Here is a 22,879-nt window from a genome sequence, read left to right as displayed (position 1 = left end):
ATGTGGGCCTGGGGTGCCCCTGGGTCTGACTTTCATATTTAGTTTCCAGCCCCTTCTGAAGTCAAACTGACACAGCATGGTCCAGGACCCCAGATGAACAAAATTAGGCACTCACCATAAATCACATGGTTAGCACAAACTCTGGCATGGCCTGACGCCTCCATTGTGCAGACATACTCTTCAGGCAGGATAGCAAAAGGACTCAGACATCATGTCCCAGGAGCTGGTCAAGCATCAGTCCTGAAGACCTTTGGAACGTGCAGGGTCTAAACAACTTATTCCCACTGAGTATTCTTCACTGCACACAAAATAAACCAGTTATTGTGAAAAAGATTTTGAAATTGTCAAGATCTACCATTCCAGAAAGTACTAGGCGTCTCTATAGCTTTGTAATGAAATTCCTTCAAACTTTAAAAGAACAGATCATTGTGCTGTGATTCAACCCTTTCCAGAGTTTATAGGAGAAAAAATTCTCATTATTTGTATAATTTCAGCATAGAAACATACTACCAAAAACAAATGATAGTGCAGAAAACTGCAAATGAACCAGCTTTTGGATATTGATGCAAAACCCCTAAACAAAATGTCAGTCAATAGAATTCTAGTGGTACAGCAAAAGATTAATACACTGACACATGGAATTCATTCCAGGAATGCAAGTGTGTGGTTCAATATATAGAAATGAATCACTATATGTCACTCTATTAATAGTTCAATGGAGGGGGAAAATGTATTGTCCCAATAGCTAGCAAAATAATGTTTGATGAAGTTCATTTTTTATTTACCATTTCAAAATAAAGTAAAGTATTTCCTCAACTCAGTTAAAAATGTACATCTCAGGGGGCACCTGTGTGGCTCTGTTGGTTAAGCATCCAACTCTTGATTTGGGCCCAGGTCATGATCTCCCAGCTCATGAGATTGAGTCCCCCCAGTTGGGCTCTGTGCTGACAGTGTGGAGTCTGCTTGGGATTCTCTCTCTCACTCTCTCTCTGTGCCTCACGGCAGCTCGTTGGTACCTCTCAGAAAGGAGATTCTACACTTGACCCTGAGCCCAGATCTCTGCAGCTGTTGCATGAGGGGTCGCCTCCAGAACTCCTGATGTGGAGACCAGCAGAGTTTACCATTGCAGCCCCTCAGGACTGTGTATATTTGCACACTTTGAAAGCGGCTGCCTGAGGGTCTGGTTTCCAATCAGCCTGAAACTAGGTGCTGGCTGAGATCCCTCCCTGGGGAACACCAGTGTATTTTGGCACACCTTCAACAACTGAAGCCAATACAAAGAAATCAGGCTACTTAGACAGTCCCAAAGGTTCTGGAGACAACCAACAGCAAGGCAAGGTGGAAGGATAAGATTCATCTCCTATGCAAGACCACTCTGTCAAGAATGGGAGAGGCAGCTCTTTCTCCTGGTACTAGAAACACAGAAAGGCAAGCAATCTGAGTAAACAGAGGAATATGTTCCAAACAAAAGACCAAGATAAAACCTCAGGAAAAAACCTTAAATGAGACAGGGTTAAGTATTTTACCTTACAAAGAGTTCAGGGTAACCGTCATGAAGATGTTAGAGTGGCTATTATCAAAAAGACAAGAAACAACAGGTCTTGGCAAGGATGTGGAGAAAAAGGAATGCTTGGGCACTGTTGGTGGGAATGAAAACTGGTGCGGTCACCGTGGAAAACAAAATGGAGGTCCCTCAAAAAAATTACAAATAGAACTACTCTATTATCCAACAATTCCACTACTGGGTATTTATTTGAAGAAAACAAAAATATCTGCACCCCCATGTTCATCAAAGCATTATCTACAAAAGGCAAGGTATGGAAAAAACTCAAGTGCTCATCAATGGGCAACTAAATAAAGAATATGTGAGTAGATAGATAGATAGATAGATAAATAGATAGATAATAGAATTTTACTCAGCCATTAAAAAAAATGGAATCTTGCCATTTGCAACAACACAGATGGACCTAGAGGGTATTATGCTAAGTGAAAGAAGTCAGACAGAGAAGGAAATATCATACAATTTCACTTATAGGTGGATACTAAACAAAACAAACAAAAGCCATGCTCATAGAGAACAAAACACACAGAGAACAGAATGGTGGTTGCCAGAGTGGGGGGTGGGCAAAGTGGTTGAAGGGAGTCAAAAGGCACAAACTTCCAGGCATGAAATAAGTTAGTCATGCGGATAGAATGTACAGCATGGTGACTATAGGTAATAACATTCTATTGCACATTTGAAAATTGCTAAGAGAGGAAATCTTAAAAGCTCTCATTAAAGAAAAGAATTTTGTATCTGTGTATGGTGGCAGGTGACAGCTAGATTTATTGTCATGATCATTTGGCAACATTTACAAATGCCAAAACATTATGTTGTACACCTGGAACTAATATGTTATATCTCAAGTATACTACTAAAAATTAAAAAAAAAAAAGACGTAGTACTGGTGAAACCCAGAGAGACATAAGGGACAGGTGTCCAGAAAAGATGATGAGCAGGAGGCATTTCCTCAGTCACTCTCCATTCTCTCCCATGCCTGCTTTGAATCTAACCGCTGGTTGCAAATGGCACAGCTTGTCCAGGCCCTCCCTGCTGCCTCAGGTGTGGTCTGCTGGCCAGCTCACTTCCTTGCATAATAGAAACTGGAGGAACTATTATATGGCAAGCTTAGAGTAACCAGTGAATAAGGCACAGAGACCATTTGTAGTGACAACCTCTTAGTTCTATAGAGTACAAAGCCCACCTAAAGCAGCTGGTAGTGTGGCCAGAGACTGAATGTATGTGCTACTCAGAGAACAGCCTCTAAAGTCCTTATTTTTTTTTGTACTCTGGGGAATCCAAGTCTGTAATGACTGCAAAGAATTAATGAAGAACTTCCGGTATGTAGACCAGAAGCAATCTTTAAGGACAGTCATGGTATTCCTGTTCTTTTTCTTTTTTTAAGTTTTAAAATTTATTTTTGAGAAAGAGATTGAGAGAGGGTGTGGTGGAGGGACAGAGAGAGAGAGAGAGAAAGAGAGAGAGAGAGAATCCCAAGCAGGCTTCACACTGTTAGCGCAGAGCCTGATGTGCGACTTGAACTTAAGAACTGTGAGATCATGACCTGAGCTGAAATCAAGAATTGGGGACCCAACCTGACTGAGCCACCCAGGCACCCCGATAACAAATATCTTCTTGTTAGAAGTAATGAATCTACTTTTGTTTAACCTCTGGTGGTCAGAACTGTTACTTTCATCTTCTGAAAATCAGCAAGTGGAGAAACAAGGCTAGGTTTTAGGCTTTGAACTGGGGCTATAGTGGGGCAGAATTTCACTCTGGCCCTTCGAACTCCTGACGCCTGATGTACACAACCTGTATAGTCCTCTCTTTTTGAGTGTAGGTGGAGCTAGTGAATATGATGGCATATTATTCACACATATTAGTTCACATATTAATATGTGAAATCAATATTAATTCACACATATTATTCAACTGGTTACTAGCCAGTTGACTGAATTAATTTCAAAAGGAGATTATCCTGGGTGGGCCTGACCTAATCAGGTGAAACCCTTCAAAGGAGTGATACGGAAAGAGTCAAAGTAGTGGGGACACTTTCTGGTGGGCCTTGAAGAGACAAGCTGCTATGAGAGGCCAAGATTATGGCCTTGTGACACCTGAGTTGAGGGGATGGCTGAGCCCTGCTGGCCCTTCTGAGCTGCAGGACTGACAGAGCCACTGGGAGTTATGCTCAGTTGTGTTTGTGGTGATTTGTGGTGCAGAAATAGAAAATCCACAGTGGGGATGAGCACTGGGTGTTGTATGGAAACCAATTTGACAGTAAATTTCATATATTAAAAAAGAAAAAAAAAAAAAAAAAAAAAAAAAAAAGAAAATCCACAGTGGATTTTCTGAGTGGAACAACACAGGGATGTGATGTGATTTGCTTTGGCTTTGTTTTGTTTCTTTTAATTTTTATGTGAAGTTTATTTATTTTGAGAGAGAGAGAGAGAAAGAGAGTGAGTGAGAGAGTGTGTGCAAGAGATGGGGAAGGGCAGAGAGAGGAAGAGAGAGAATCCCAAGCAGGTTCGGAGCTATGAGTGCAGAGCCCAACACAGGGCTCAGTCTCAAGAATGCCCAATGTCATGACCGGATCCAAGATCAGGAGTCAGACACTCAACCAACTGAGCCGCCAGGGACCCCTGTTTTTTCTTTCGAGCAGTAATCATAGTTTTAGTGTTATGTGTTTGTGCTTGCATTCTATTTCCTCCTGCCCTCCTTTCTTCCTGTTTCTCTCCCTCCATCCACAAACCTTCCTTTGAAGTATCCCTTCCCTGTCAGATTGATTCCTGTTTCTGTTGTGACAGGTGATGGTCATACAGTCACATACTCTTGGAATGTGTGCAGCTGACAGGGTCGTACCTGAGTGAGAGCTCCACTGTTGGTTAGCCCCTGAGCAACATCCATGACTCACTTGCAGATGAGTGGTTGGGCCAGATGTGTCCGAAGTTCTTATTTGCACAGGTGTCTCAGGATGCTCTGACCTGCCCACATCTGTGTGCAAAGCGGGAGAAAATGGTGTCACTGTTTCTGGGGTGCTTGAAGGATGACATAAATGGCTCCATGAACAGTTTGTCTTGAGCTTGTGGCCACCTCCTCCCAGAACAGGCTCATGATGTTCCTAAGTCAACACAGCCTCATTCAAGAGCCTCAGGCAGCCCATGAAGGTTGGGCTTTCATCCCAGCCTGTCATTGATGCTGCTTTTCTTACCAATAGTGTAGAAGAGATCTAGAGGAACAAATGCTAGAAAAATGGGCAAGAACACAGTCTAAGAGCGATCTTCTTTTCTGATGACCTCTTCTCTGGAGGTTAGAACTGGCCTCTGTGAATTCCACCAATATGCCATCAGTACTGCTCTTTTAAGTGCTGAGGATTAAAAGGTAAATAAATCAGAGCCTCAAGAAGCTTACATTCTACTTGGTCCAGGTTTGTCCACGACCTCAAACAATGGTAGGCACCTCAAAACCTCAACATATTATGGAGGTTCAGAAGAGGGAAGTTTTAGGATTCAGACTTTGCAGTATTGAACCCCTTCCCACCTTGTGGGTCTGAAGGAATGGAGGGGAGAGAGTTTGTGGATTAAGTCACCACCCCTCACAGGTGTTCTCTCCTCCAAGCTGTGAGCCTGATCACATCCCAAGCAGTTTGAGGAATAGTGAACTTCCGTCTGAGTCACCTTGAGGAGCTGAAATGAGTGGAAACTGAGGAAGGCTGGCTTCTCTGTGACTGCATAAGTGTGACCTGCCTGGCTGACTGCATTAGAGGGCCATACAGGGTCATGAAAGGAGTCAGCATGTTATTTTACATCCTTATAGAGAAGGCTGCCTGGACAGGGGGCCGGTGTCAGCAGAAAAAACTTGGAGGCTCTGGATTTCCAGGGCTAAAGAAGTGATTCTCAATTTTTCTGGCCTCAGAGTCTCCTTACACCTTCAAAAATAATTGTGGACCCTGAAGAGTTTTTGTTTATATGGGTTATAGCTACTGATTCTTACCATATTAGAAATTAAACCTGAAACAATTTTAAACGTTTATTTACGAATTCATTTAAAAAGAGCAATAATCTTGGGGTGCCTGGGTGGCTTAGTTGGTTAAGCGTCCAAAGGGATTCCCTGAAAGGGTCCCAAGAATCCACAGGACTTCCTGGAGCCTTCCTTGGGAAGAGCTGAGCTACAGGAAAGGGAAACCAACCAGCCAGAGTAGGGATGCATTTGTTCCACACGGAAAGTCTCTTGGTGCTGAGGGAGGCTCTGACGACACATTGACCAAGCTCAGAAAATACTATCCATGTAAGAACCTCTCTGTTTCCCTTAGCTCTTCTCTGCCCTCAAGAGCCAACCAGGAAGGCTTGGAGACAGTTCATCAATGTGGAGAAGGGACAGAAGAAGGGGAACGAGAAGCATTCAACCACTGCTTACCACAGTCAAGAGGCAGGGAAGGGGCAGGAGCAGAAGCCTCGGCTCTATAGTTGACCTTTTAAATGTAGCATTTCAGGGGTGCCTGGGTGGCTTAGTTGGTTAAGCATTGGACTTCCCCTCGGGTCATGATCGTGTGGTTGGTGAGTTTGAGCCTGGTGAGTTCGAGCCCCACGTGCGTCAGGCTCTGTGCTGACAGCTCAGAGCCTGGAGCCTGCTCCAGATTCTGTCTCCCCTTCTCTCTGCCCCCCCCCACCAACCCCCGGCTCACACTCTGTCTCTGTCTCTCTTAAAAATAAATAAACATTAAAAAAATTAAAAGAAATAAATGTTGCATTTCAGTTCATTTCCAGGGAAAATTTTATTACTTAAAGTGATCAGATAAGAAATGGTGTCCACCTGAATTTTTGTTTGGAGTGGAGAAGAAAAAGACCCCCATAGAATAAACGGAAAGACATAGTGAGTGGGAAATAAAAATAAATTGGCCTGAGCAGCATTTTTGCTAAACACACTTTAAATACATAAATGCACAAGGAATTGTGTAATTTCTTTTTTTTAATGTTTATTTACTTTGAGAAAGAGTGTGTGTGAGACTGGAGGGAGGGGCAGAGAGAGAGGGGGAATCCCAAGCAGGCTCTGAGCTGTTGGCACAGAACCTGATGTAGGAGTCAATCCCACAGGATCATGACCAGAGCCAAAATCAAGAGTCAGACACTTTAACCAACTAAGCCACTGAGGTGCCCCCAGAATTGTGTAATTTCTATGAAAGAAAGCGACAGGGTGTTTTAGAGGCAAATAATATTGTTACCTAATCTAGTCTTGGGAAGAGGACCTGGATTGGAGACGAAGTTGAAAAGATGGGCTTGGGGTCATAGTGGACCAGAGTTGAGCTGCCCTTTTGAGCCATGTGTGTTCAGCTTGCTGGGCAACAAGGTGTAGCTAGTGCTGTCTGAGAGGCTTTAGACAAGGTTGCTTTCCTCCTTATCATGGAGAGTAGAAGCTGAGAAAGCCTAACAAGGGAGCATGTTTAACAAAGCTTTTATCCCTTTTTCCACGATCACTTCTGAGCCTTTCAACTGTACTTAAAATCTGTCTTTCTACTCTCACTTCGGATGTTGGCAGCTTAAACTCTCTTGGGTTCTGCTCAGGAACCTTGCTCCTGCAGGATGTGAGAAATGCTGTCACTCTGGGTTGAGTAAAGTCCTGAGAAAGGTGGCATCTAATCACATTGGTGGACTGTGGTCTTTTCCTTTTCATTCTTTCTGTATGCACCGTCCCCGCGCCATCTCTGTCCCTGCTTCCCCTCCCGACCTCACCCCTGCCATCTTTTCCCCTGCAGTAGCTTCCCCAGCCACAGGAGTCTGGAGGGCATGGAAGCCTTAGAGCCACTTCAGCATCAGAGCAGAGCAAAGACATAGGTCTAGAGCCAAGTAAATTAGAGGCTTATTAGGAATCAGGTCATGGTGTGCACCTGCTGCTCCCAATGCTGCCCTTAAGAGGGGTGATGCCCTGGTTGTGCCCTGTCATAAGACTCAGGGAGTAAATCCATCCTGGCTCATGTGCAGAGAAGGCCTTGTATGCAGAGGGCTGCACCTAAAAGCACCAAAGAGCTCAGCTTCTTGGGTCAACACAGCTTCCTTTCTAAGCCAATCTACTCGTAAAGAAGTAGGCAGAGGGGCACCTGGGTGGCTCAGTCAATTGAGCGTCTGACTTTGGCTCAGGTCATGATCTTGCATTCGTGGGTTCAAGCCCACACATTGGGCTCTGTGTTGACAGTTGGGAGCCTGGAACCTGCTTCTGATTCTTTGTCTCCTTCTCTCTCTGCCCCTCCCCCACTCACACTCTGTCACTTTCTCTCAAAAATAAATAAAAAAACAAAAAAAAGTGGGTGGGGAAGAGGGTTTACAAAAGGCTGTTACTTAATGCCCGACACTGTATTAAATCGCCTCATGTAGTCCCTCTTTCTCTCCCTTTTCTTTTTTTTTTTTTTTTAGAGAGAGTGAGCAAGAGTGAGCGGGGGAGGGGCAGAGAGAGAGAGGGAGAGAAAGATTCCCAAGCAGGCTCCACGCTGTCAACATAGAGCCCAATGCAGGGCTCAAACTCATGGACCGTGCGATTGACCTGAGCTAAAATTGATAGTCAGTTGCTTAATCGACTGCGCCACCCAGGCGCCCCCATCTCATGTAGTCTCTTAAGAAAACTCTGCAGAGGTGGGTTTTCTTATCTTCACACCACAGATAAGTAGGGCACTAAGAGATTAAACAGCCTGCCCAGGCCGCACCCCAGCAAATGGCAGAGCCACACATTCACCAGAGGTCAGCAGTGCCTAGGGGCCACTGCTGTTCCCTGCTGCTGTTTGTCAATCAGTTCGTGTTTCTTATTAAGAAGGAACTTCTTACAGAACACGGTCAGTTCCAGGTTTTCTTCCAGTTTATTACATTCTTTTGGGGGATATTGCTTTTCGTGTTTGCTTTTTTAATTTGGAAGGTAAGAGAGGAAGAAAAGCTGGGGTGGTTACTTTTATAAATGGATTCTGAGAGGTATTTTCTCCTTGCGGGAAGAAGAGAGATCTGTGTGTGGAAAAATAAATCTGGTCTTTGTTACCTTTCTTTCTGATTTCTCTAAAAAGTTTTTTGTATTAAAAAGTTTGAAAAAATATAGGAAAGTAGGAATAATAATATAATGAATACCCATTATCTACAAATTCTCCTTCCTAGATTAAAAACAAGTTATCTCTAAAAATACTTTACCCGTGCCCTTTCATGCCTGCTCCCAAAAGAGAGAAATTGTCTTCCGACTATGGCTTTGAATTAAGATCTGATTTTAGCTCCTTCACTGGCAGACACTGAGTTTCTAATAAGATGGCTCTTTCTGGAGTTTTGAGATCTCTTCTTTCTATCCACTTACTACTTCCCCTTCATTCTGAGACATTAGAAAACTCCTTTGGTAGCCATCTTCACAGGGAAGCTTCTAGAATTAATGAGCTGAGAGAGATGCCATTTTGAGCTTCTTTAGGAAAAAAAAAATTAATGTACAGCCTATTTCTCCCGCTTCGCTGTATTTTTAGAATAAGAGACTGTCTTATCATTCTCTTACACTTACACTCAACAGACACCACTCCAGGATTTACTGCAGGATAGAAACTGGGGCATGGTTCTAATTGAATAATGATAACAAGAAGAGACGCAGGGCCATTCTGAGACATGAAAGTATGAAGAATAATTAACTGATAACAGAAAGGATAAAGCCAAGCTAGTTCTTCATTTATTCAAGTAGCAAGCGTGTACAGAGCACCATAAAGTTATTTCTTACATCAACATGCATTTGCTCATTTATTTTTGGCTTTGTAGCTAAACTTTAATTATTTTATATGATGTCACAAAATAGCAGAAGCGAAGGTGTCCCAGCTCTACCTTTATTAGTTGCGCAACCCAGAGCAAGTAATTTCCTTTTGGGAAGCCTTGCTGTCCTCAAGTGCAGCGTGGAGATAATGAAGGGACTCATGTCATCGGGTGCTGAGAGTGTCAAATGAAATAACTCATGCACAGTGCCTGCTTCCTAACAGGTGCCCCTTTCATGGGTACTGCTGTTTCTGTGCTGATTGCATGGTTTCAGCCATTGTTTGGAATGACATTTACAATTTACAAGACTCCCAGAAATCCACAGAATGACTCTGTGCTTTCCATCTCTGCAACTCTGGATTCTATAGGGTGAGAGATGCTGGTACCCAGAGGGGGCATACTATTGCCAAGGTTCCCATTGAATTTTGAGGTATGGCTACCTCCTGAGCCCTGTAGACAACTTGTGTGGAGGACAGACAAGAAGAGGTGTCATTGTTTTGGTAAGGGTCATTGGCCTTGAGCTTCCGGAAGGGACAGGGTTGCTGTTGTGCAGGGGTAGGGAGGGATCTGTAAGAAACCAAGATGATCCACTTGGGTGCTTCTTGGGACTGTCTTTCACAACTGTGACTGCAAATGGACAGAGATCGTAACCTTGGCCTGAGCAGGACATGTTTCAGAAGTGATGGTCTGGTTCATGGCCCGGGTAAGCTGATGAGATCAGCAGGGATGCAGCTAATGATGAGGGCAATTGAGGATGATAGTGGAGGAGGGAGATGATGGGTATCCTTGCAGCCCCAAGGTCAACCACAGTAGAAGGAGGGCAATTCTTCCCCCTAACTAGCCTTGCTTTTCTAAGTTTCTGCCACTGGATATGGGACGAGATATTTCCTGAATGTATATGGAGAAGTGAATCCAAATGGCACCAAGGGTGGCCTCTGATAGACACTGAGTCTATACCTTCAAGGGAAGACTTGCCACCCGACTGTGGGAGTGACCAGAAGGCAACCTCCAGTTATCTGCTCATTGCAGGGTCTGCCTCAGCATTGGTACTACAGGGCTCCTGGCCAAGAGGATTTTCTGGATGGACATCACAATTTGACTTTGCTCTTTGCACAGATCCTATCCTTTCTATTCACAGGTGTTCATCCTTTGTATACATCTTGCATCCAAACTTTCTCAGCATTTGCTTCTAGAAAACTCCACCTGTGACAGCACCTGTTTCCATTTGGAACCAAGGCACTGGCTAATTCCATACACCACCTGCCCCCTGTTTTTGTTCTGTTCTTTCTAATTTTATTGGGTATGATTGTATTTCTTATTCATAATAATCATTGACTATTTTCCACCAATGTCGCTTAGTGTCATTTGCAAGACTTATGCAAGGATTCATTTGTGCTATAAGTTAAGAAATAGAAATCAATTCTGGGCAACTAAAGGGGAAAAAAAGGAGATGAAAATTTGAAAGACAATGGCACAGCCCACAGAATCCAAGAAAAAGATGATTCATCTGGATCCAGGGAAGAAACGATCCTGTGGGAGTTCTAAGGTATCTAGGAGCAAGAGTTCCGAGGTCTCTTTTCTGGCAGAGTACTGTTATCAGCTCAACTTCCACCATTACAACGTTCCAGTCCAAGCTTTTCATTCATAAGAAAGGAAATGTGACCCACCAGCTTGTGTCTGTTTCAAATTGGGGATCACAGAAGAAGCTGTTGGAGTCCTGTAGCTGAGAAAGGGCTGCTCCCACAGAAGGGGACCACATGATGACAGCTATTCCAAGAAGCATTTATTAATTTTGGTAATAAATCAATGATGGGGTGAATTTCAAAGACATGCTTGGTTGCCAGAAACTGTGTTAACAGCGTTGAAAAAATATAGGAAGGTTAAAAGCTTGATTTTGGTGTTTCTTTTTCTATTGTAGTTCTGCCAGTCTCTCTCTTCTCTGCTTGGTCTTTGGTGAGACGGTCCTCTGGCTCTTTTGTACCTAGAGACAGTGTCTTTCCCAGTGACCTGGCAGCACATATTGTGGAGATCTGGGTTTTTCTTCCTCTGTCCCAGGGTGACCAGGCTCTTTCAGGTCAGTAAACAGAGCATAGCTCCAACTGCTGTCATCTCCTTAGCTCTGAAGAAATGATTCTAAAAATCTTGGGCCTTCTGTATTTTGGTAACTTTGATAGAGGGAATCATTGTTTCTAATCCATTCTATTGTTTCAGGAGTAATTGCATTCCTGAAGATAAATTTATGAGCCGTGTAATGTTATGAAGCCAAAGCCAGATAACCACAACATGTTTCTCTTTTCACTTTCAGTCATAGAAAAGTGAGGTCCATAATAATTTTCCAAATGGAAAAATTTGTTCAGCTGTGGTATCTACTAGCACCAGCTCTTTCCTTTCCCTTTCTGTGGGCTCCTTTTTGCTCTATGCTTAAATGTCCCATTGTGCCTTTGCGCTACATGCCAAAACTGTGAGCTAGCCCCAGGTCCTTCTGGAAGCACACAGTATATATGTCTTTAAATAAATAAAGATAAGCCGTCTTTTCTCTTCCTTCCTCCAAAATAGAAAATAGCCATAGTGGTTTATTTTAGAGATAAGAAAATGGAAAGGTTTTGATGGAAGGGAAGTGACCAAATTGTAGATAACTGCTGGGCCTTCCACAGAGTGAGATGGACATTTATAGACAGCACACAGGTTCTTGGCACCAAGAAGGAAATTTCAAAACACACAGCCTTTGTCGGAACTGCCACTGTGACAAAGAGCCACCATGTCCATCTGACATAATGGGTACCCATGTCTTGTCTTCTTTTTTTTTAAAGCAGTTTAACAAAAGACCTGTCGTCTGTATGCTCTGCATTCACTTTATCTGAGAAAGCATCCAAAAAAGGGATACTTTTGGGCTAATTATCCCTCTTGGCAGAAATTGGAGTTGTATTGATATGTGTAATTTCTGTGGTGAAATCTTCTGTGTTTTGGGCACATAATTTTCAAAGGATATAACTTGCACTTCCCTTCCTTGGACAGTTAACATGTTTAGGTGGATGACCAGTGTTAAGGGGGCCATCCGTTCTGGCAGTTTCCATCTGTGAACAGAAGATGCTGTCCCAGTGTCTCCCTGTTCCATTCCATAGGCATAGAGTTCACCTGTAGTCCTGAGTAACCTCCTGTAAGCTACAAGGTATGGGGCTGGGGAAGACAGTTCTCTGTGATTGAAGAGAGCAATGAGGGCAGTCCTCCAAAGTCTGCTGAAGGTATGGATTTTGAAAACCAGAGCAGGAGGGGGCACATGAAGACACAGTGGTGGACGAGCTATTTCATTTCATCTCCTGGTGCGGCGGATCCTTCAAAGTGCTATGACTGATCCACCACCATTCCAGATTCTCCTCAGCATGGCTAATACTTGTGCTGGTCTAGACAGCTTGTCTGGTTAGCTGATCCAGATTTTCATCCATGAGGGATCAGAGTCCTTATTTATCATACCTTTGTCAATCCATGGTTACTTTAATTGTCTCTTCACAGTTTAAACTGGACATGAAGATACCAAGATATTTCCTAGTGAATATCTGTGTCATAAATATATTCCTCTTTGCCCCCATTATGTAGCAATAACCCTACCAATGGTAGATTACCCTTGCTGATACAATTTCTTTGCCTGCTGGTCTACCAGTGTAACCTAAAATCACCTGACAAGCTATGACTTTAAGTATAGAGGACCCTTATAGTCCCCAGGTAGAGGAGTTCCTCTTCTGGAAACAAGGTACTCTAGACCTTCAGAACCTGTTTGCCTCCAGTGGGACTTTAGCAGTGATGATAAGAGTCTTTCCACCCCTTGGTTGTTAGACTGTTGTATTCTACATATGTAGAACACAGAACCATATAGAGACCACTGGTTTAGGATACGTACTTCATTCTGAAGGACAGTGCATCAACATTGCAGAATGTCATCTCCATGTTAGTGCCTCAGCTGCACCTTCAAATGACTGCTTCATCATCATCCAGGCTGGTGGCATCTGTGTGGTGCAGCACAGTATGGTGTATGATCATGGAATACCATAGACCATGTTCATGGTTGCATGTCCTTTGGTAATAAGCCGGTCTCTTGGTCCAGGGTGATATTCCATGAGATCCCACTCTGTACATAATTGGACATCGTAGTACCCTATTAATGTTGACTAGTGCTGTTACAGGTTGGATATGCAGCAGTGGCAGTGGCTAGATAAGCTTTGATGAGAGGGAGCTTTTGGTTTGGGGCCCAGGCATGGCCTCCATCTGTTAGACTATGGCTGTACTCTGCCCTGGCCCATTTTGCAAGCACTGGGATTGCTAACACTTACTGGATGAGTCATTCTGTCTACCTGGTTGTTTAGCACCCCTTATGCCGTGGATACTGTCTGGTGAGCAATAATGTGGAGCACAAAGAATTGCTCACGTTGAGCCCACTCCCACATGCTTCTCCATATGCCTCTTCTCCAGGTTGTTCACTACAACCCTATGACAAACCAGCTAAACACTACCCCAAAGGCGGGAATGTGTGCATATCCCTTCTTTCTCTCAACAAAATGGACAACCAGATGCCTTCTGAAGCCCCACCCACTGGGAGGGCTTGCTCTCATCGCAGGGGTTCAGGCTCATGCTTGAATGAAACCATAGTACAGCAGCAATATTTGTTCCAGTTCACACCAGCATATCAAGCTGACCCTTCTGTAAGCCAGCCCCAGGATTTTTCCATGTCTGACAACTGGTTGTAGAGAACTGCAGTAGGAGGCCATAGATGTGAGTTGAGGGAGACACATGGGTGCAACAGGGTGGGTAATGCTAGAGCCTGGCCACCTGTTCATGAAGCTTACTTGTGCGCAGTGGTCCTGCTTGTGCCCCATCCACAATGTACTGCCTCCATTGTACAACAGATTGTGGCTTTACTCAAGTGGCTTTATGACTTGGTTGGTCTGATAGCACCCAGCTCATGATGGGAAGCTCCAGTTACGTGGTCACTTGATCTATGGTCAGAGCTCAGTCTCCAGAAGGACCCAGTCTGCCAGAAGATGCTTTCAAATGGTCTTACTCCAGAATTCTAGGAGCTTGCACTGAAACTTTCCTATTGGAGTTGGCCAGATACCCAGTTCAGCATCTGTCTACTACAAATAACACTAGCACCATGGGATCTGCTGGCCCACTGTAGAGCTTTCTTTTGTTCTGGGCTCCATTCAAAGCTGTAAGACTTCTGAGTTTACTGATCAATGAGTTGAGCAGTATTCTTAAGTTTGGTGTATGCTACATTGCACTCTGAGGAGGCTACTCAGAGCAGTATTTCTTACTTAGTGGTAGAAGTTGCAAGATGTAGTACTTATTCTTTTATTTTTACTTTTTTAATTTGAGAAAGAGGGAGAGAGAGAGCACAAGCAAGTGAGAGGGACAGAGGTAGAGAGAGAGAGAAGAAGAGTCTTAAGCAGGCTCCATGCTCAGCATAGACCCAGATGTGGGGCTCTATCCCATGACCCTGGGATCATGACCTGAGCTGAAGTCAAGAGTCAGATGCTCAACTGACTGAGCCACCCAGGTGCCCCAGTAGTACTTATTTTTTAACTTGGAAGGGAGATATCCTGTCATGCCCTAGACCACTAGACCCCCAAAACTTCACCAGTGTGCTACGTCTCTGAATCTTTGTTGGGTTTTTCTACCCTCTCTGGACTGCATGTGTCTCATCAGGACATCCAGAGGACCTGCCACTTCCTGCCTATCAGATCCAATTGTTAATTAGGCCAGTGTGCTACTCTGTAGAATGTCTAAACAATAAAGTTCTCTTTAGGGAATACTATAAAGAGAACAGGAGTGTTAACAGCCCTGGGATAAGATTGCATTTTTATTGTTGTCCTTCCCAGTTGAATGTGAACTGCTTCTGGTCTTCTTTCCTGGTGGCTTATTGACAAGGATGAAATTATCAGATCCACAGACACATCCTGTGTAAGATGCTTTGTTGATATACTCTACTAAGGATAAAATTGCCCAGCAACTACAATTAGGCCGTTTCTTGATTTGGTTTGCAGTTGTCTCTATCAAGCACTATGACCCATCTGTCTACTTCAGTGGTCAGACTGGGATTAAGAGGGGGGTATGATGAGGTTCCCTACTACTGCAAGCTTGAAGTCTTTGAGAGTGGCATGAATCTCTGCTATTCCATCCACATAAGAGATAGTGTTCTTTTTTACTGGCAATCTTGGTGGGAGAGAGGGAGGAACAGTTTTAAGGGCTTCTTCTTGGCTTTTCTTAATGATGGCTCTTACCTCACAAATCAAGGGGCTAGTGTGAAGATTCTACTGTATGCAAAGTGTGTCCACCCTTCACATCGTTATGCACTTGGGACCTGGGAAAGGACCCCTGTGGATGTCCCAGAGCCAGGACCCCATTCATCATCTGTCCTCTACATGACTCCACTGTCACATGGGACCTTGATAACTTTGGATTCCCTGTTGAGGGTCAGAAAAGATGCTGTATCCAACAGGACCTGTCCTGTCAGAAAATATAAAGGGGTTGCATTCTATCTCCTCTATAACCCATTTCTACCAGCCCTGTTTTTCAACATGTCCTTTGGGGTCTCTTTGGCTTGAAGGGGCACTAATGAGCTGAAATTTCCAAGCAGAGCTTAATCCAAAGTGTGTATTTCTATCTGAGCAGTTAAAATCCAGGGCAAAACCTCTTTGTCATAATCGTCCTAGACCTGTGTTTCCTTATCTTTTCCACCTTTATAAATCTGCATTCTAACATAGAAAGGGATGTGAACAGGAGGTGATTTGAGAAGCAGTGTGCTTATGAAGTGTAGGGGGAAAAAAATAAATTATTGTCTAGCAAAGAAAGTGTCTGGTTCACACTGAAAGGCCCCCAAATTGGACATGTGTTTCTAGCCCCAAAGAGCTTTTTTAAAATAAGTAAATGCTTTTGCCTTGGACTTCTACTTAATAGAAGTAAAGCAGCTTTAGGACAAGGCCTGCTTTTTGGAGAGATTTGGGTGGTTATTAGTTATATATCCAAGAAAAGGAATATTTTCAAATTTGGGTGGTCGACCTATAAAATGAGCTGAGTTGATCAATAGATCCTTTCATTAATTTATTCAATGAATATATATTAAAGAACCTACGATGTTCCCAATTCTAGTAGGCACAAGGGACTCACTAGATCAGATGTAATGACATCTGATGAGTGTGGTGTCAGGGTCGACAGGGACAATCTGGGAGAACAGAACCAGGGTCCAGCACTGGGAAAGGTTGGACCAGTTGCTGCTTAGATATTGGGGGTAAACTAGTGATAAGAAAATGTCATTTTACTGATTCAGTTGTTCTGTTAATCTCTAAAGTCTATGTCACTATCCTGGCAGCTATGTCCTCTAGGGACATGTGTGGAACATGAGATCTAGCATTACTAAGAAATAAGACCAAAGCAAATGTTCCCTTTGCACTTTCTGTTGGAAGGTAATACGATTTGGGCACTAAACTGACTGATAGCTAAAAGCAAGACTTTGCTGGCATTATTCAACTCCTTTAAAGGTGCTCAAGGCCATTAAATTTTTTTCTAACACACCTTCAAAATGTTTTCATAAGTTTGGGGCCAAGTTGTCCTCCCTCCCTGATTTTGTCTCTCCTTGTTGTCTTTCTTTCTGGATTTGGCCATCTTTATAGCTTTCTGTAAAAATTTCCTGTGGTTTTACATGCCAGTATCTTCAGAAATATCTTGAATGCCATATTTCAACTCCATTCTGCTCATGTTTACTCTATATTAGGGATCTGTGTTACTGACCCTTCTCTTGGTCACATCATTTCTGTTCCCCTGCCCAGTCCTTCTGGATTAACGTTTCACTAGGACTCTATTCTGGAGTCTTGCTGTGACTCTGCTTCTAGATATCACCTGTGGCTCTCTCTCCCAGCTGCATTGTCCACAGCCCTAGCCTCAGCCAATTCTAAGTCCAACCTCTCTGAGAACCTCTGCACAGTCTGCTCCTTAGCCCCCACCTACAGCAGAGGGGTTTGGACAATTTCAGCTTCTACTATGCACTCTTCACTCTACACTCACTATAAAATAGAAGCTGATAATTAATTTACTCCAAGCAGTTCATGATTGGAAAAGATACAGCATCTAATATCTATATCATGAAGTTTTAACTTCTAACAGCAGCTGATACTTTAAACCAAAGCAAAAGAATATGATAGTTATGTTTCAGGCAATATGAGAAACTAACGGAGGCCATACTTTAGTGCAAGATGATTACACTCTTCTAGAGAGGCTCACAACTGAAATGTCTTTCCTTGTTAACATGTGGCTTAACATAATTCATTTTGAAAACGCTTTCTTTTCTGTAGTCATGATGGAGGGTTTTCAGCTTCCCATTCACATTTTGGAGAACCAGGTCGCCCTGAAGAATTCAGCCATTCAAAACGATACATTTGGCCATGTGAATATAGTGGATATCGATTCACCAAATTGGATGAATAGCTATCTTTTTGTGGTAAGGTAGGTAGGTGTGTGTGAGAAGAGTGAGTAGGCATCTGTGCATGCGGATAGAGATGCATGTATGAGTAGCAAGAACCTGATGGAAGTGATGAAAATATCGGCAGGTGCCACCATGCTTGAATGTGTGCTCATTTGGATTCACTTGCTGGTCAGCCCAGCGGGATCTTGAGCGGTCAGGGCTGTACCTTGTCATCTATTCTTTCTTCGGGCTCTAGGACGGGGCCTGGCACAAGTTCAGATTTGGCAAATATATACAGATGGCATGGACTGCAGCAAGTGGTAGAAATGTCATAGAGTTATAGGGGACCTCAAAGGTCTTCTAGTTTAAATCCATATTTTGCAGAGAAAACAGTGCAGCCAATGATGAGCGTGCAAATCTGTTACAGTTTGTCGGTGGCAGATCTAGTCTCACACCTAGACTTTCTGGCTCCAAGTTCAGTGTTCTTCATGTTGCTCTGGGACTGAAGAATTTTTAAAAAATAGTTTGAAAAATTGTTAATCCGATAACATGTAATATAATGCAGGTTTATTTCTGTTTACTCTTCTGAGCACAAGGCTGTGGGATTGTCAAGCCTTTGAAACCGAGTGCAATATTTGAAATTACCCATTTTCTTCTGATCAAGACATTTCCTTAGGGAAGAATACTAGAAACGCTAGTGGAGCTCACCTGAAATTGCTTCCTGGTAATGTCAGCTATTGCTTCTTAAGCCCCGGAAGGTAGATTGATAGATCTTGAATGGCTTGACATTAACAATTTTCTGTGACCCACTTTTATATAAAAGATCATGTTTGAGGGTGAAGAAAGAAACAGACAGATATCTAAATGAAGAAATACCTATTAATGGAAAAAAGGAGGTCTGAGCTTCTTCTTTCTAAAATATATTAAGGGAATTGCAAAACACAATGAGAGGATGTGTAGTGCTACAAAGAAGAAAGTGGAATATAAATGAAAGTCAGCTGAAAGACATTTCATGCTTTTTTTGTCCTTGCTTCTCTTTGGTAGAGTGACTTCAAACCATGGTCCAGTAATATTTTCAATGAAGTAAATGTTATCTTTATTCAGATGTGAAAGGGTAGATGCAAGAGTGATTGAGTGAGAGAGAGATAGAAAGACAGAAAGAGAGAGTGACTGAGGATAGGAGTGAGATTTTATTTTTAGGAATCTTATTTGAAAAAAGTGTTAATAACCTTCAGAAGAGTATGATGTTGAATTCTGGCCAACAAATCACTGTATACCACTGTGATCATAACCGCACCCAAAAGCATTATTAAACTGTGGGATCGAAACCAAAAAGACCCAAGATACTAACCAGAAAATCATGATGATTGCAAAGATGTAGGCTTTCTAACTTTTCTAACATATTCTCTTGGTATCTTTATTATTATAGTTAACCAATAAAAAATCACCAACTTAGATTCAGATCCAAGAATATAGGAGATGAAAATAACTACAAATTATGCTTCCAAGCAATGAAACGATTATGGAACTGAATCATTATATGTACCAAGTGTACAATAATGTTCTTTCTTTCTTTCTTTCTTTCTTTCTTTCTTTCTTTCTTTCTTTTGTTTTATTTTACAGAACAACAGCATGATCAGGGAAGAGGGGCAGAGGGGAAGAGAGAGAGAAGCCCAAGCAGGCTCCCACCTCAGCACTGAGCCAGATGCAGGGCTCGATGCCACAACCCTGAGATCATGACCCGAGCTGGAATCAAAAGTTGGATGCTCAACCAACTGAGCCCCCCCAAGCACCCCTACAATAATCTTATTTCTTATTTTCTTCTGATTTATGCTTCTTCTAAACTTGTGGGATTGACTAAAATATAACAACTTCATATCTTTGTTCCAGAATAATTTCTAATAATCTTCACTTATCAATAGCTTAAAAATGGAGATTCCAGTAGTCTATGGATTCTTCCACATTCTGATGGCAAATTGGGGGTGTATAAATGATTTCAGATTCTTAGTTCAACACTCAGTGAAATCTGCCAAGCAGTGTCCTCTCAAATGCAATTATACTTTTGTCAAATTTATAGGGTGTTTCATACATGAATGATGAAATGATCCCACTTTTACTTTATAGAAAAATTATCTCTCTGATCACCAGGATTTGTGGAATTGCTCCCCATAAAGGTTTGTTGACAGGATGCCACTGGCTGATGTAAGATTATAAGAGAAGAATAAAAATCACAATGTGTTCTGTATGTCAGTTAAGATGCTGGTTTGAAATGATGGAACCAATCCTGGAAATTTGTCTTAATCAGCAGTAAAAATTTTTCCATTTGATTGAATGTTGCTGAGGAAGTTCATAAGTTTGTAAAAGAGGAGAGCAAGAAAAGACTTTAAAAATAATCATAAACCTCTTCCTTTTTATAAATCAGGAACCTTGGAGATCAAGGTTAAATAACTTGTCCTGAAACTCAAAACTAATAAGTAGCTGGAATAGGAAATAAACTCTCCTACCTTCCAGACTGATTATCTTTCCCAAGTTACTTATTCTTCACTTAATATTGGATAATCTGTCTCCATATGAGCATCAGCAAAATCCACTCCCTCATTTACACATGGCTTGATAAATCTAAGCCTAGGTTTATGGACAGGATACAAAGGCAAAAAACTCAAAAGGCCAAATTTTTCTAACCTGATCTTTCCTTATAGACATTATTTCAGGCAAGTTCCCTGCAAAAATACATCCCGAAAAGTCAAGAACAAAAAGGTGACCACAGTGTAATTTTAGCATGAGGGTGGGGAGATTGAATTAATAAACTTAAGATTTATATTTAAATCTGGATTTAGTCTTGGGTGACAGTTCTCAAAACTTTAGCACCACCCAGCACTCTGACTCAAAAGTAGGACTTCAGAAAAGGAATGACCCTTGTTGAAACCTGAATGGGAACTTTCTCTTTCTGGCATACTGAAAAGAAGGGCTCTTTCCAGGGCAGGGTTCTTACAAGTCTTGGTATTTATGCAAGAAGTGAACTAACACAGTTTAACAATGTTTTTAACAACACAGATTGAAACAAAAAGGAATTCTCTGCTCAATCTGAAGCGAATCAGAACATTTAATTAGCCACAATACTCTGAGCATCTGGATTAGTTCAGTTTTTAGTGGCGGAAAGATGGTGAATTGGGTTTACACTGAATTGGATTTACATTTGGATGCACAGTGGGATTCAAAGCAGGATGTGTTGTGTACTGAATTTGGAACTGGAAAACAATCTGTCAGGTGCTGAATTTCAGAAAAGTCTTTATCATTGAAGAAGATGCCAAAGGGCATTAAAGAAGGAAAGCAAGGTGACATCATGATCATTAGCAAATCCATGGAGAAGCCAAGCTCGGAACACTGCACGTGCCACTGGCTAACGTGAAAAATTTGGCGAGCTATAGTCACTTTGTCTGCAAGGAATAAAACAGTCTCCTGGACATTTCTTGTTTTGTGTAAATTGATCAGTGTGTCAGTGCTGGGCATGTACAACGTAGCTTTATGCCGTGACATGGACAGAGCTCCACGTCTTACAGTTGTGATTGGGCTTCTCTCTCCGTGGGAAGAACTCCCTAAACTTATCCCTTAGCCTGTATGAAAAAAAGTCATGATTGCTTCCTTGCTGTGTTATCAAAAGATCTTGGGTCAACATCATTTTTCAATGTTTTCATTAAATAATACCAAACCTTGAGTTTCATGTTTATTAAAAAATTTCAACTAAATTAAACATTAGTTATTTTATGACAGATATGGAGCTTAGAAAGTTTGTTTTTAAGCTTGGGTATGAATTTGAAGAGAGTAATTGCTTTTGGGCATAGAACAATAGAATTTGGGCTCTTTCTGCGCCTAGAAATGTGCTGGGCCAGAAAAATCAAGTGTGTCTATAAAGTTCACAAGTCCTGATGTGCTCAAAAGCCCTGGTTGTTGGAATAAACTTGTCCTTCGATCTCCCACCCTTCTTACTGATGTACAACGGGGCAACAAAAATAAATTTCACAACTGTGACATCTGCCCTGCCTATGCTTCTCCATTCTGAAAGCTACATAGGGTCCCTCTTCTATAGACTCACAGTGGACCACTTCAAGGATGGCGTGTAAGCTCCACTTTCTGAACAGGTACCATGTCCACGGAGTGAAATCCTCCTTTGTGAATGTCAGGCAGCACAGGGCCACCAGCATGGAGGGAATAGTGAGCACTGGGTCACCACACCAGCCTCTGGGATCATTACCTTACTGTTTCTGATGTTTGCTCTGAGCTAGAGTCTGGGGGAAGAGCCCTAGTTGTTTCCAGCTCTGAACAAGGAGTTTATGACAAGACACACAGTCCCTACTGTAGCCAGTATCTTAAGTGCCAGTTTCATTGCCAGCTCCCCAAGCAAATATTATTGCAGAAACCAGCTATTTTTCTTCTATTTTATTAGAACTGCAGGGGAAAACTCATTTTTCCCAAAGATTTTTATTGCAAAAAGGTAATGAGATTCCTTTATACCATACCAGGATCACAATAAATACTTTTGAGTACTTTTAATAAGCAGCAAGCCCAGTTGGAATAGGAAAGAAAGCTTATTCAGCATTAAGACAGCTATTAAAAATGCTTCCTTCCAATTACCAAGGAATAGCAGCAATAATGAGAGTGGACCAAATCTCATCTGTGGAGATGGGTTGGTATTTACAGTCATGGCTTGAGTACCAGCCTCTCATTTGTAACATCCTTCCCCCAAAAGAAGTGATATGGGGTTGAAAGTAAACCTATGCATATATGGCAAATTAATCTATGACAAAGGAGGCAAAAATATACACTGGGGGGAAATGACAGTAAACAGATGTTGTTGGGAAAAGTAGACAGATGCATGCAAAAGAATGAAACTGGACTACTATCTTACACTATACACAAAAATTTACTAAAAAGGGATCAAAGTCTTGAATGTAAAACCTGATGCCATAAAACTCCTAGAAGAAAACATGGGCAGTAAGCTCCTTGACATTTGTTTGGTAATGACTTTTTGGATCTGACTCCAAAAGCAAAGACAACAAAACAAGTGGGACTACCTCAAATATGCTTCAGCACAGCAAACAAACAAACAAACAAAATGAAAAGACAACCTAGACAAAATAC

General features: G+C 42.2%; 1 long non-coding RNA gene across 1 annotated transcript in view; it reads left to right on the top strand.

Moving 5' to 3' along the window:
- LOC128778904 (uncharacterized) overlaps positions 1–19,817 on the top strand; it is a 54,923-nt gene extending 35,106 nt beyond the window's left edge. The window contains exons 3-4 of the long non-coding RNA XR_008424768.1: positions 17,631–17,781; positions 19,364–19,817. This is a non-coding gene — a long non-coding RNA (uncharacterized LOC128778904). The remainder of the gene's footprint in view (positions 1–17,630; positions 17,782–19,363) is intronic.
- The last annotated feature ends 3,062 nt before the right edge of the window (positions 19,818–22,879 follow it).

Source organism: Panthera pardus, unplaced genomic scaffold, assembly GCF_024362965.1.
Source record: "Panthera pardus isolate Hobbes unplaced genomic scaffold, ASM2436296v1 HiC_scaffold_21, whole genome shotgun sequence".
Taxonomy (NCBI): domain Eukaryota; kingdom Metazoa; phylum Chordata; class Mammalia; order Carnivora; family Felidae; genus Panthera; species Panthera pardus.
The sequence above is the reverse complement of the archived record's forward strand: the minus strand, read 5'-3'. Positions and strand labels throughout refer to the sequence as shown.